General features: G+C 42.4%; 1 protein-coding gene across 19 annotated transcripts in view; it reads left to right on the plus strand.

Moving 5' to 3' along the window:
- The first annotated feature begins 4,105 nt into the window (after window positions 1-4,105).
- The window catches only part of EPB41L2 (erythrocyte membrane protein band 4.1 like 2), a 99,621-nt gene continuing 90,932 nt past the window's right edge, over window positions 4,106-12,794 (plus strand). For 8 of the 19 annotated variants that reach the window (XM_072141533.1, XM_072141536.1, XM_072141529.1 and 5 more), the window contains exon 1: window positions 4,106-4,390. The gene's annotated coding sequence lies outside the window, so the exon portion shown is untranslated. The remainder of the gene's footprint in view (window positions 4,391-12,794) is intronic. The other 11 variants (XM_072141532.1, XM_072141537.1, XM_072141544.1 and 8 more) reach the window with 4 other exon arrangements.

Here is a 12,794-nt window from a genome sequence, read left to right on the forward strand (position 1 = left end):
CTGTTTGTGGAGGAAAGCAGATATTCTTTCAACCTCCACACAACCCCTACAATGCAGGCACAAGCAAATGTAAAGCGCATTATATTATATACTTGCATCCCACAATGCAGGCATCAATAAATATACTACATAGAGATTTGGAACTATTTGCACTATTGAGCTAAAATTCGGTGACTTTTGCAGTTTTATTGTGTGTATAAAGTGTGTATGGGTGGACACCGGATATACCAATGTGACTTTTAATGAATGCACAAAAATGGTTAGAATCTTACCTTATGACGGGAGTAAAAAATGTAAGACTTATAAAAGTGCCTAATTTAAGACCTATACCTCAGCTGGGAGTATAAACTAAGGACATAAATATAACATACAGAATGTATTTTATGCGGTATTAGTCCACACAAATCTATTCGGTATAGCCAGGTTTGGACTATCCCACCAGAGTACCCAAGAATTTTCTGATAGGATCAGGCTGTAATGGACCCCAGAGATCCAGCAGAAAATATCTCAATTTGGTGACTACTTGATTCAGTTAACCAGGGAGTTATGAAGGGGTGGGCTCAAGGAATTCTTGTCTGACAATGACTATGGCCCTCAATATATACTTAGAGGCATAAACACGTAATACATTGAGACTGTGGGGGAGAATTATCAGAAGTTTTTGAAGTAAATCTGTTCTAGTTGCCCATGGTAACCTATCAGAGCTCACCTTTAATTTTATAAATACCTGTGGGAAAAATTAAAGCTGAGCTCTGATTGGTGTCACAGGTGCTCCTGTCTGTGCCCCTGGACCTTCACCTGTGCTCTCAGCGATCCCGCGCCCCCGCCTCCTATGGCACGCACAGAGATTTACAGGACCAGCTTGCCAATAATTGGCGCTAGCCCGCTGCCAATTCTGATAAATTACCAGGCCCTTCCTGTGTTCCCTCATGGATCTTTGTGCCTTGTGCTTTAGAGAAAGCTTTAGCTCCTCTGCTGCCTGCCTTGACCTATTGCTTTGTTCCCGGCTCTGATCCCGTGCTGCCCATCCTGAGCTCCTGCTTGTCTCCGACTTCAATTCTGCCTAACGTCTGTGTACCTCCCCTTGGCTGCCACCGTGGACAGAGTCGCACCTGTGGAACGACCTGGTACCACGCCGCAACAAGTCCAACCTGCTTTGCGGCGGACTCTGGTGAAAACCGGGAGCCACTTAGATTCCGGTCCCAGGTGTCGGCTTACATCATCAGCCTCCAGGGGTAGTGGGTCCACTACCCCTGGAGCCTGACAATTGGTTTCAATGGACAACTAGAACAGTTCTGCTCTCAGACACTTCTGATAAATCTCCCCCTGTGTGTAGTCCAACTATTATAAAATTTTTCAGGAATACAATATACCAAAATCATAATTGCTCCCAAAAACTAAAGAACCGAAAAGTTCTATAATATAATAGTTTCTTAAACAAATCTTTCTTGTTGCAGATCTATGTACTTGTCTAGCCTATCCCTTGATGGTCAGATTCAACAATGACTGTCTTTGCTAAAATGTAGCAAAGACACAAGGATACGAGTGTTAATACACAGCCCGCTATATAAGAGACTGGAAAATAGTATACACAAAATGATAACTGCTGCAAAAAATAGACCTTATGCCAGTACTGAATACAGTATTATGCTGGGATAAAATGTCATTGTGCAGCAGAACAGATATGCAGAATGCTTCTTTGTCTGATAAATGTGTGGTTTGCGTCCAAATTCCTTAGCTGTGTGGAAAGGCAAAAAATATGTAACATTTTATTGAGATAACAGCTGCTTATTGATCTTTTGCGAGAATGTGTCATTTGTTTGTAATATTTTGTACATATTATGTTTCATTTTTTGAGAATCAATATATTTGTTAATAGATAAATTAGATAAATAGTTGAACCCGTTCAAATAAAATAAAATTATGGAAACCATAAAAATTACTTGTATTTTACTTTTTATTGCTGTTTCACACAGCCAAGTTAAATGTAAGAAAATAGTCATTGAGGGGCATGTATTTACTGGATTGCATCTTTTTTCTCTGCTGCTCTCGCCACTCTCCAAAAATGGCTGTATGGCCAGGGAGGGGAAAAGGCAAATTGTAATAGAAAGATTGTCCCAGCTCTTCCTTAATAGTTGTGCTGGGAGCTCGCATCACTCCAAATATTCTTCGTTGAGTAATAACAGAAAGGAAATAGAAGAACCAGTTCACTTGGCCCCAGTAAAAACGCAAGGGAAACTTGAAACAATTGGCTCCACTAATTCAGACCACTAATGGAGGGCCTGCATAGTGTGTGTGATGTATGAAATGGATACGTAAAAAAAAAGGATGTCACACAAATACCATTAGTTTGCGGAACATTTTTTCTAATTGGATGCTGGAGAACCTGGTGGTTTGACATTTAATATAAGGCAACCATCCATTTCCCTGGAAAAAAACTAAGTAGAAATGGACATGAAGAAAACTGAAGCCGATACAACACAGACAACAAACAGCAGAGATTTATGCAGAAGCAAAACAGGCTCATTAGTGTTAATACTTATACAAGGGATCATGAAGTGTCTAAGGCTGGGTTCATACCACATTAATTGCCATACGTTGGACACGTCAGGAGGATTCCGACATCCTAACTGGAGGCTGCAAGATGAAAAGATGAAGCTTCCTATGTCTTCCCATCCTGCATTTTTTGACCTACAGGACGTATAGTGGCCGGACACTATTTGTCAATGTATGCGCTAAGCTTATATGCCGGGTGCTTTCCCGACATATACGCTTAGCATATACAAAAAACGTATTGAGTTCCCGCCCACACTGAGTGATAGAAGCTAAAACAGCAATAACATAAAAATGCAATTGTAAAGTAAGGGGGTTAAAAATGATCTTTATTTTTCAAACATCACTAGAGGTTTTCAAACTTTCTTCATGGTAAAACCCCTTTAAAATCAACCTGGAATGTCACTTTCAGCTGGTGACAGGTTCCAACAGTGTATGCTGCTGATTTTAAAAATGCTTTTGTCAGCGTTATGAATACTGCAACTACTTTATAAAACTTTATTATCAAATTACCAGGTCTATTACGGAGTTACGGGGTGAGGGGGGACTGCAGCAAAGTCTCCTCATGCATTTTTCCTTTGCTTAACACCATCCCCTTCTCTCTTGTACCTGCTCAATACACATGACACAAAGTGGGGAGGGTTGAGGGAACTGGACAAGTGAGGAGGTGAGGAAGCATTCAAGAGGAAACTGAGATACAGGCTACAACGACCCCACCTAGGGACTCACTGCACACTGCTGGCAGGGAGCCTGGTAAAGTGAAATAAACTTTAGTGGCAGTATAGCATAGGCTATTGGAACCTGTCACCAGCTAAACATTAGTGGTAATCTTCTCATTTTTAGTATCCAAATCAACTTTAGTATCTAAAATCAACTTTCAAAATAATGTTAATAAGCTGGGAGTGGTGAACTCCAGGGAATGTTACCAGAGCCAATCTATGCTGTAGCTTCGCAGGCTGTTACACTGTCTCCTATCTACCTCTGCTCCATCAGCACTTCCTCCTTCAGCTTGATGTGTGTATAATCTCTGTACTACCACATTACTGTGTGTATTATATCTTTACTTTGACATCACTGTGTGTATTATGTTTGCACTGTGACATCAGTGTATTATCACTGTACTGTGACGTCACAGTATTATTTTTGTACTATGACATCATTGTATTATCCCTGCACTGTGACATCACTGTGTGTATTATCGTTGTACTGTGACATCATCTAAGAGTTTGGGAACACGCTGTCCTGACTATATGCATATAAAGGTCACAGCCATGGCTATAGCTGCAGCTTTGTGCAGATCTAGAAATACTGTCGCCCAACAGCTTATCACTACAGAGGGGAGTGATAAGAAAGTGCACAGTGTGGGTGACATCAGTCACTGACGACCATAGAGTAGCTGCAGACATCTGCTAAACGGGTGTGGAGTCGTTAGGGGGCGTGTCTGAAGAAATCCCTCCAGGTCCATTCGAATGACGTCTTAACCAGCCAGTGGCACTCGGCAACAGGAGGCAGGCGCTGCAGATGGGGGCGTGGCTCACTCAGTGTTGTGGTAGTGGTTTAGAGCGTGTCGCACCGTGTTGTGGGCGTGACAATGTGAGCGGGAAGGCGTGGTTTTGGCTGCAATCACTAGTAGCGCTCGCTCGCTTTCGTGTCCGGGAATTTGAATGGTGGAAGCGGCTGTGCGCCGCGGTGGCGGACTGACCGAGGGAACAGCATCGCGGTGTCTTCTCAGCTCTTCTCCGTAGTTTGCTGGAGCAGTTTACATCACGGTTTGAACGGCGGACATCCTGACGTCACTGAGTTTGTGGCTGCAGGGCGGCTAACAGTTGTGCACACAGTAAGTAGACGGCGGAGGGATGGCGCTGTCATCTAGTGCTGTGCAGATGTGCGCTAAATCTCAGCGGAAGGGGATGGAGCTGACCTGTGTGCGGCGGCTCTTCATCAGGGTGGGCAGCACATGTGTGCAGCGTTACCGCAGCTCGTACTGACACGTTTCCTGCCAGATGTGATCAGGACTGGGTGATGCTGCGGAGATGTCTCCTGCCCCGTCCCCAACACTGCTTGTATACTAGCAGGCGGCTTCATGTTATCATACATGCTAATCAGTCACCAACAATATGGTGTATTGCTGTATAAGGGCACCATATGAAAGCTCCGGGTTGTAGTCTGTTCCAAGGGATGTAGCGCCATGCTTGTGAATCTAACTGGACTCAAGCTATGACTGAGGATGTCTGCCTTGTACTGTCTGTTATCTGTTTATAAAGTAGTAGCAGTTCATCAATATTCTTATCCTCGAAAACCCCTTAAACCCAACAGAAATGCTGACTGATCCAATTTTCTATTGATTCCATCGGGTTTAAATGATTTGTTCTGCAAACTCCACCATACTTGCTGTAATTTCAATCCAGCAGCACTATGATTTCAGCTTAATGGGTTTCTAAAGCGCTACAGAACTTGATGGCGCTATATAAAGATTACTATTATTAATGGGCTTGTTTTAAGGTTGTTGTGGTTTTTTTTTTGTTTTGTTTTTGTCTCCCATTTTAAAAGTACAATAAAGAGAACAGGGGTGTCCAAACTAAACAATCTTGCAATTTACCATGGCTCTTTTGGGTATCTTCCTTTATACCCTGTATGGGTGTAAGGCCCGGGTTGCCCTCACTTGATGTGAGGCTAGTTCACATATATCTGTTTGATACATTGATGTTATAGGTTTGGATATATTGACATTTTTGAGTAAAGAGCTTCTGAAGAGTTCCACTTTTTCTTTCCCAAATAACATCCCACTGACATGCCTGCAGCTTCTTCTGATGATCTAAGGGACAACAAAGAGTTAAAGGGGTGCTAAACCATCTGTACCCTGGTGTTCAGGTCAGCCAGAGGAGAGCTGCCCCAAGGAAAAGAGCCATGATATCTAATACTGTAGTTTATTAAAGCTTGTGCCCATAAACTGAGGTTTAACCCTGCAGCCCTTAAAGGGTCAAATAAAGTTAAAGCTAAAATAATAAAATTGCCTGAAGCTCTTCTGTTAAATACTGGCTTAAGCAGCGTTTTTGATACATTTCTAGAAGGAATAATGTAGGGATTAGCAATAATTTATTTCCATGTGAAGGGGCCCCAAGTACAGGCGGTCCCCTACTTAAGGACACCCGACTTACAGACAACCCATAGTTACAGACGGCACCCCTGTGACCTCTGGTGAAGCTTTCTGATTACTTTACTATAGTCCCAGATTGCAATAATCAGCTGTAAAGTGTCTGTAATGAAGCTTTATTGATAATCCTTGTCCCATTACAGCAAAAAATGTTTAAACTCCAATTGTCACTGGAGCCAAAATTTATTTGGTCTGGATCTACAATTATAAAATATACATTCTCGACTTGCATACAAATTCAACTTAAGAACAAAGTACGTTCTTGTACGTAACCCGGGGACTGCCTGTACACTGTAGTTTTGCCCCCCTCCTGTTCGCCTTCTCCAATTGGGTAACGCCCCCCTGCCTTCTGTAGTTGGATAACACCCCACCCCTGCCTTCTGCAGTCAGGTAACAAACATGCCCCTCCCCCCCCCCATGGGATTGCTGCGCCTGGATCTTGGCTGACGTATGCCCTGCTGGCCATATCCGTGCGGGCATACGTCATTGTGCGTGGGGCCTTACTATGTAACTATGCATCACATCGTACTTACCTTCTGTAGCACTCCTGTTGTCCTGCACCACTGTCCATCGGTGGCGTGCCCCTTTTTTTGTTTTTGTTTTTTTATTATAGTATATAGGGAAACATGATGTCATAAAAGACCCCTGGGACATTTTTTTTTTTTTTTTTTTTTCTTTTTCTTTTACAAGTTTTCTCCTGTAACTGGGGCATCTATAAGAGCCTCAGTTACATAGGGAAACGACCACCTGTGAGCCAGCAGCTCTGATTAACCCCTTTAGACCCGGAGGTCACGTTACCGCTGAGTCTATAGAGCCGGCGGCAGTACCGGCTCTGCTCCTTTATGCAACACGCTATTTAAGTAATAAACCACATCTCCCTTCACCCTAGGGTCTCTGGGTGTCTCTGACACCCGGAAACCCGGCCCTGCTCCTGTGAGCAGTAGAAAACTGTAGTGACAACTCCGGACCTGCGCCTGTTGACGTCTAAAGTTAAGTTAAGCAGTACCTTATTTTTAACTGCTCTGCCTTCGCTATGAATCATATGAACATCCTGAGGACACAAATACATTGAAATAAGTAGGCGAAATTTAGATTATTATTGTAGATTTCCTTTAGTGGCTTGAAGGGAATCTGTTGTCCATTTTGATCATACAAGGCAGTGTTCGGTATTGTCCCAGGAAATCTGTGTAATCATTCCTTTGTGTGAGTGGTTAGTAACAGCAGGACTGTGAAAAATGCACTTACAGTATATTCAAGGATTTTGGCTAGCTTCTGAGCACTACATCGAATCCAGTGGATTTTGACAGACATGCATTTTCTTTTAGGCACTTATGCATGGTTTATTTTTTTAACGTGCGTCAAACTGCCAGCATGCTCTACTTTTGCAAATCACTAGTGTGAAAAACTACCCAATAAAAGTCAATGGGGATGCATTAAAAACATATTATGTTCTGAGATACGTGCAATTACAATGCTTTTCTTTCACTTTTCAATTGCCATTAGTTTTTTTTCCCTGCATGCTAAAACACAGTAACTACATACATTTTTATTAATTGTTAAAACTGACTCACTGAACAAATTCTGATAGATAACTGATTAGAATCTGAAATCTGAGGAAACTTTGATCAAACTCTTGTGTGAAAGGGACCTAACACTTTCTGAAACTTAATATGATCAAAGCTGATGACCTATTATCTTTTGCATGGAGAACTGCGCACATTGGGAGAGAGTTATCAGAAGTGTCTGAGTTAAAACTGTTCTTGTTGTCCATGTCAACCAACCAGAGCTCAACTTTCATTTTCCTATCGCTCGTTATAAAATTAAAGCGGAGTTCTGATTGGTTTCCAGAACAGTTTTGCTTCAGACACTTCTGATAAATCTCCCCCATTGTGCTGTGTTTTTATTTTTAATTTTTTTTTAAAAAGACATTAGAAGAGATTTATTTAAAGGGATAGTTGCTTGTGGCAGCCAATCAAAGCACAGCTTCATTTTCCCAGGGTAGTTCATAAAATGAAAGTTGATTTCTGATTGGTTGCCATGAGACAGTTGTGCGTTCTATAGACTATAATAATAATCTTTATTTATACAGCACCTTTAAATTCTGTAGCGCTTTACAGATTCTGGGGAACATATACAAATATAATAATGCATTACAGAGTAATAACAGTCATATGAAACAATAGGAATGAGGAAGGGGTGACACAAGATGTATAAGAGCTAATGGTCCATCCATGGTATAATGGTCCATCCATTTTTATAAAGGAATGGATGAAAAATAATTTGATAAATAAAAATGCTGCTGCTTGAACCAGCCATCAGCCGCCGTCTTGTATACAAAGTCAGTGGGACCCAGAATTTGTTGATAAAGAGAGATAAAGTTGCATGTAGTTAGCGAGTATGATAGGCCTGCCTAAATAAATGGGCTTTAACGAGTTCACGACGGGCCGCCGTGTATTCACGGCGGCGGTCAGGTCGCTCTGTATGGAGAGGGCTCACGGGCTGAGCCCTCTCCATAGCCGGTAAGTCTTTGCTGCATATTGCAGCAAAGGCTTACCGGTAACACCCGCGATCGGTGCTAGCACCGATTGCGGGTGTTTTCACAGCGATGGCTGCCGGCAAAGCTGCTGGCAGCCTCAAAAAGATAGCGGCGCATGGGCTATTCAAATATATGAAAACACCCATCACTTGGCTTAGCAACGCCCCCTGCTCCTCTACAGCCAATCCCGAGTGTGGGAAGTTATTCATATATTTGAAAAGGACACATGGAGAAGATGTTTCCCAAGGGTGGGGGGGAACTGCTCCTTTCCAGCCACTCCCAGTGGACGAGTGCCTAGTCACCCGGCAGATGCTAATGAAAGGTACAATATAACATATTCTTTTTTTCTGTAAAACCTATTTTTTATACAAAAACACTTTGGCAGAGTATGTACTATGCTCTGTGGAGACTGGGGGAGTGCTAAAAATGGGTCTCCTGGTGACAGGTTCCCTTGTAAAAAGCTATACCGGTCATGAAGAAGATGTTAGTTTTCTCATAGCCGGGGATTGTCTCATTAATGTGAAAAAAGCAGCACTGCTTGGTGCTGCATTGGACCCATGGGGGACCCATAGAGGGACAACTGTAATTTTTAGTAATATAACAAATAGGGATTCCAGGCAATACCTTTAGCAAAACATTAGGTTTTGCTAATTTTGTCCATTTTCCCATTATTTTGTAAAGGTCAGGAGGTTCTGGACTTCATAGCGTTGTGCTTTTTTCTGAACGACTTTGTGGAAAATGTGTAGCACACTGGGGTCTGAGGCAATGGAGCACAGACCAGGAAGAAATCTCTTCACTGATCTTGTGCTTTGACAGGACTTCATGAGTGATGCTCCGGGTAAACAGGATGCTGTACTTCCATATCCTCTAACCCTCCTGGTGGTTACTAGATAGCAACTGGTTAGAAGAAGATTTCCTTCACAGCATAAAACACGTATGTTTATACTCTCAAAGACTCTCAAACCCCTAAAGACCATCTCTGGCAGTCCCATAAAAGAGTGTCTGCGGCAGTGTGTGGCATCATGTTTGCATCATTAAAACTGTATAGGGAACCATATACTGCTGTCTCTGACTTACAGACGACCCCTAGTTACAGACGGACCTCTTTGCCCACTTTGACCTCTGGAGAAGCTCTCTGGGTGCTTTACTATACTCCAGGCTGCAATGATCAGCTGTAAGGTGTCTGTAATGAAGCTTTATTGATAATCCTTGGTCCCATTACAGCAAAAAATGTTGGCAATCCAATTGTCGCATGGACAAAAAAATTTTTATTCTGGGGTTACAATGGTAAAATATACCTGTTCCGACATACAAAAATTCAACTGAAGAACAAACCTAAACAACCTATCTTGTAGGTAACCCAAGGACTGCCTGTATAGAGCGATTCTTATTCCTTATAATTCCGATATGTCTTCCTGGATAGCAGGATAGCATTGTAGCGAAAAAACCTTTTAAAGAAAATCTACAACTCGTTTATAGCTCTATTGCCCTTTTAACCCCTTCACGCTCCGTGGCGGATATATCCACCACGGAGCGCAGTGACTTAGCGCTCAGTGGCGGATATATCCGCCACGGCGCTTATGCCGGCTCGGCTCTGGATCAGAGCCGAACCGGCATCGGGAGACACATGGGCTGCAACTAATAGCTGGCACCCCAGTGTAACACCCGCGATCGGAGTTGTCTCCGATCGCGGGTGCTTAACCATCTAACATGCATCTGGGGGATCTTTCCCCCACGATCGGCCCCCCCGAACCGTTTTCGGGGGGCGCCGATCGTTGCTATAGCAACTCTGGGGTCCGATCTGGACCCCAGAGTTACCTGCAAGAATTGCCAGTAAGATGGCGTCTGTGACGTCATCTTACTGGCACAGTGCCAGCCTATGCAAGTGTATAGGCTGACACTGATAATACTCTGCAATACATCAGTATTGCAGAATATTATCATGAAGAAGCAATCAGATGATTGCTTCTTCATGTCCCATGGTATAAAAGTGAAAAAGTAAAAAAAAAAAGTTATTCAATAAAAAAAGTCATAAATCACTAAAAATGCCCCAAACCCCCAAAACATATAAAGAGACATATAACTAAAAAAAAAGTCTAAATCATAACACAAACCCCACATATATAGTATCACCGCGTCCGTAACAATCCGTAGAATAAAAGTAAATCATTATTGAACCCCCACGATAAACGCCGTAAAAAAAAACTGTTAAACCCTCCAAAAATTATGATTTTTACCTTTTCAATCCCACAAAAAATGCTATAAAATGCGATCAAAAAACCATTTGTACTCGACATGATACTCGAACAAGTACCAGACATGATACTGGTGCAAAGTACAACATGTCCCGCAAAAAACAAGCCATCAACCAGCTCCGTAGCCAAAAAAGTAACAATGTTATGCCACTTGGAAGACGGCAATACATAAATGATAGATTTTTCCCCACATTAGGGTTTTGTTTGACAAATTTAGTAAAACGTAAGAAAATATATTCATGTCTGGTATCCCCGTAATCGTATCGACCCATAGAATAAAGATAACATGATTATTAGTCTATACGGTGAACACCAAAAAAAAAAAGAGTAAAAAATCCAGTACAGAATTGATGCTTTTCTACTCCTGCCCTCAAAAAAAGTTCCTAAATTTTCAACAATAGGTGATACCAACCCCAAAATGGTAACCATGGAAAAAGCATCTCGTCCCGCAAAAAAAATGCCGTTACATGGCCCCAATAACGAAAAAGCGAAAATTTTATAGCCTTCAAAAGGGGCCAATGAGGAAACTAAAATCCTGGCAGCTGCAGCGCCCTCCTTCCCTTCTGCACCTCGCTGTGCCCCCATAACACAAGTCACAGCCACATGTGGGGGGTCTTTGTACTCAGGAGAAATTGCAGAACAAATTGTATGGTGGGTTTTCTCTTTTTATATTTTGGAAATGTGTAAATTTTAGTGCTAATTGAACGTATAAGGGAACAATATGACCATTCTAAATTTCACCTCCATTTTGATTCAATTACTATGAAGATCTCAAGGGGTTAACAATCTTTGTAAATGCTGTTTCTGATAGTTTGAGGGGTGCAGATTTGAAAATGGGTAGATTATATAGGGGGTTTTGATGCTAAATATGTAAAATTTCATTCAAAACTGTATATATCCCCAAAATAGTCAATTCTGAAAATCCGGAAAAGCGATATTCTATTTGTAAGCCGCGTGACGTCAAAATAAATTATCCAAACATTTCAGAAATTATGAAAATGTAAAGTAGACAAATGGGAAATGTTATTCTGCAAGTTATTTAGGTGGTAAATCTATCTGCCTGAAAACGCATTTTAGAATTTTCGAAAATGGCAAATTTTTCTAAAAATTTATCATATTTTCTTTTCTTTTGTAAATAAACGCAAAACTTATCAGCCAAAATTTACCACTAAAATGAAGTACAACATGTGGGGAAAAAACAATCTCAGAATCGCTTTGATAAGTAACAGTGTTCAAAAGTTATAACCATATAAAGCGAAGCAAGTCAGAATCCAAAAAATCGGGCTGAGCCTTAAGCTACAAAATGGCTGCGTCCTTAAGGGGTTAATACTGCTTGTTAGCTCCCAGCAGCATGCATACACTTATTAGTTGCCCCGGCCTAACCCTCCCAATATCACTGTAGCAAGGAGTATCTGCTGCCACAATATGTGGGCTGGAGAGAGGGAGCAGCCAGGGGAGAAGTTCAACTTCTTCCCTTGCCTATGCTGTGGGAGGGGCGGTTCAGTGAAGAAGCAGCGCCTCGGACCACCTCCTCTTGGATATTCCGGACCGCTGTAAGCTCTGTCCGGCGTTCTGAGATTATGGCACTGGGTTCTAGCAGTTTACCCCCAGCTAAAATTGAGGTAGCACTAGGAGCTGCTTACTGCAGTAAGCAGCTCCTAGTGCATTTTTTAAGGGTCAGAAGTCCTCTTTAAAGGGAATCTGTCAGCCACATGTAGCCCATCACACCAAAGGTCCTGCATCTTTTACTGTAGTGAGTTGCTCTGCTGTGTCCTCAGTCGGGCTGCTACACCCCCTTCCTCCTCTGTCCTTGGAGTCTTCTGGCTTGTTGCTTGTGATCTTCAGTAACACAATTGTCAGCAGTGTCTTCTGGCTATGTGTCATGGCTGATATAATCTCCACTGAATTGTGTGTATACAGTAGAAGTGAGTGAGCTTGAATATATGTTGTGTATTACTGTGACGCCTTGAAGCGGCAGTGGTTTGGCTTCCTAGCTGTTCATATTGACTTGTGGCCGGTGACTGCCTTAAAGTGCAGCCAGCTGTGGGAGAATTGTCGCTTCCCCTTCCCTCCCCCACATGTTTTCTCTCCATCTCTCTCATCCATCTTCATCTTCCATAGGCCTGTGTGCTGCTCCCTCGAGCTTTGCCTGCATCCGGCCTGTAAACAGCAGCCAGTATGAGCTTTAGTGGGTGGGGAGCAATGGCCTGACATCTGCTGTGTGACTGCAGCTTCTGCATGGCCTCTTCTTCTGCCCATAAGAGTCATGCACTCTACCTGCGTGTTCCTATATAGC

This window comes from Engystomops pustulosus, chromosome 3 (assembly GCF_040894005.1).
Source record: "Engystomops pustulosus chromosome 3, aEngPut4.maternal, whole genome shotgun sequence".
NCBI classification, from domain to species: domain Eukaryota; kingdom Metazoa; phylum Chordata; class Amphibia; order Anura; family Leptodactylidae; genus Engystomops; species Engystomops pustulosus.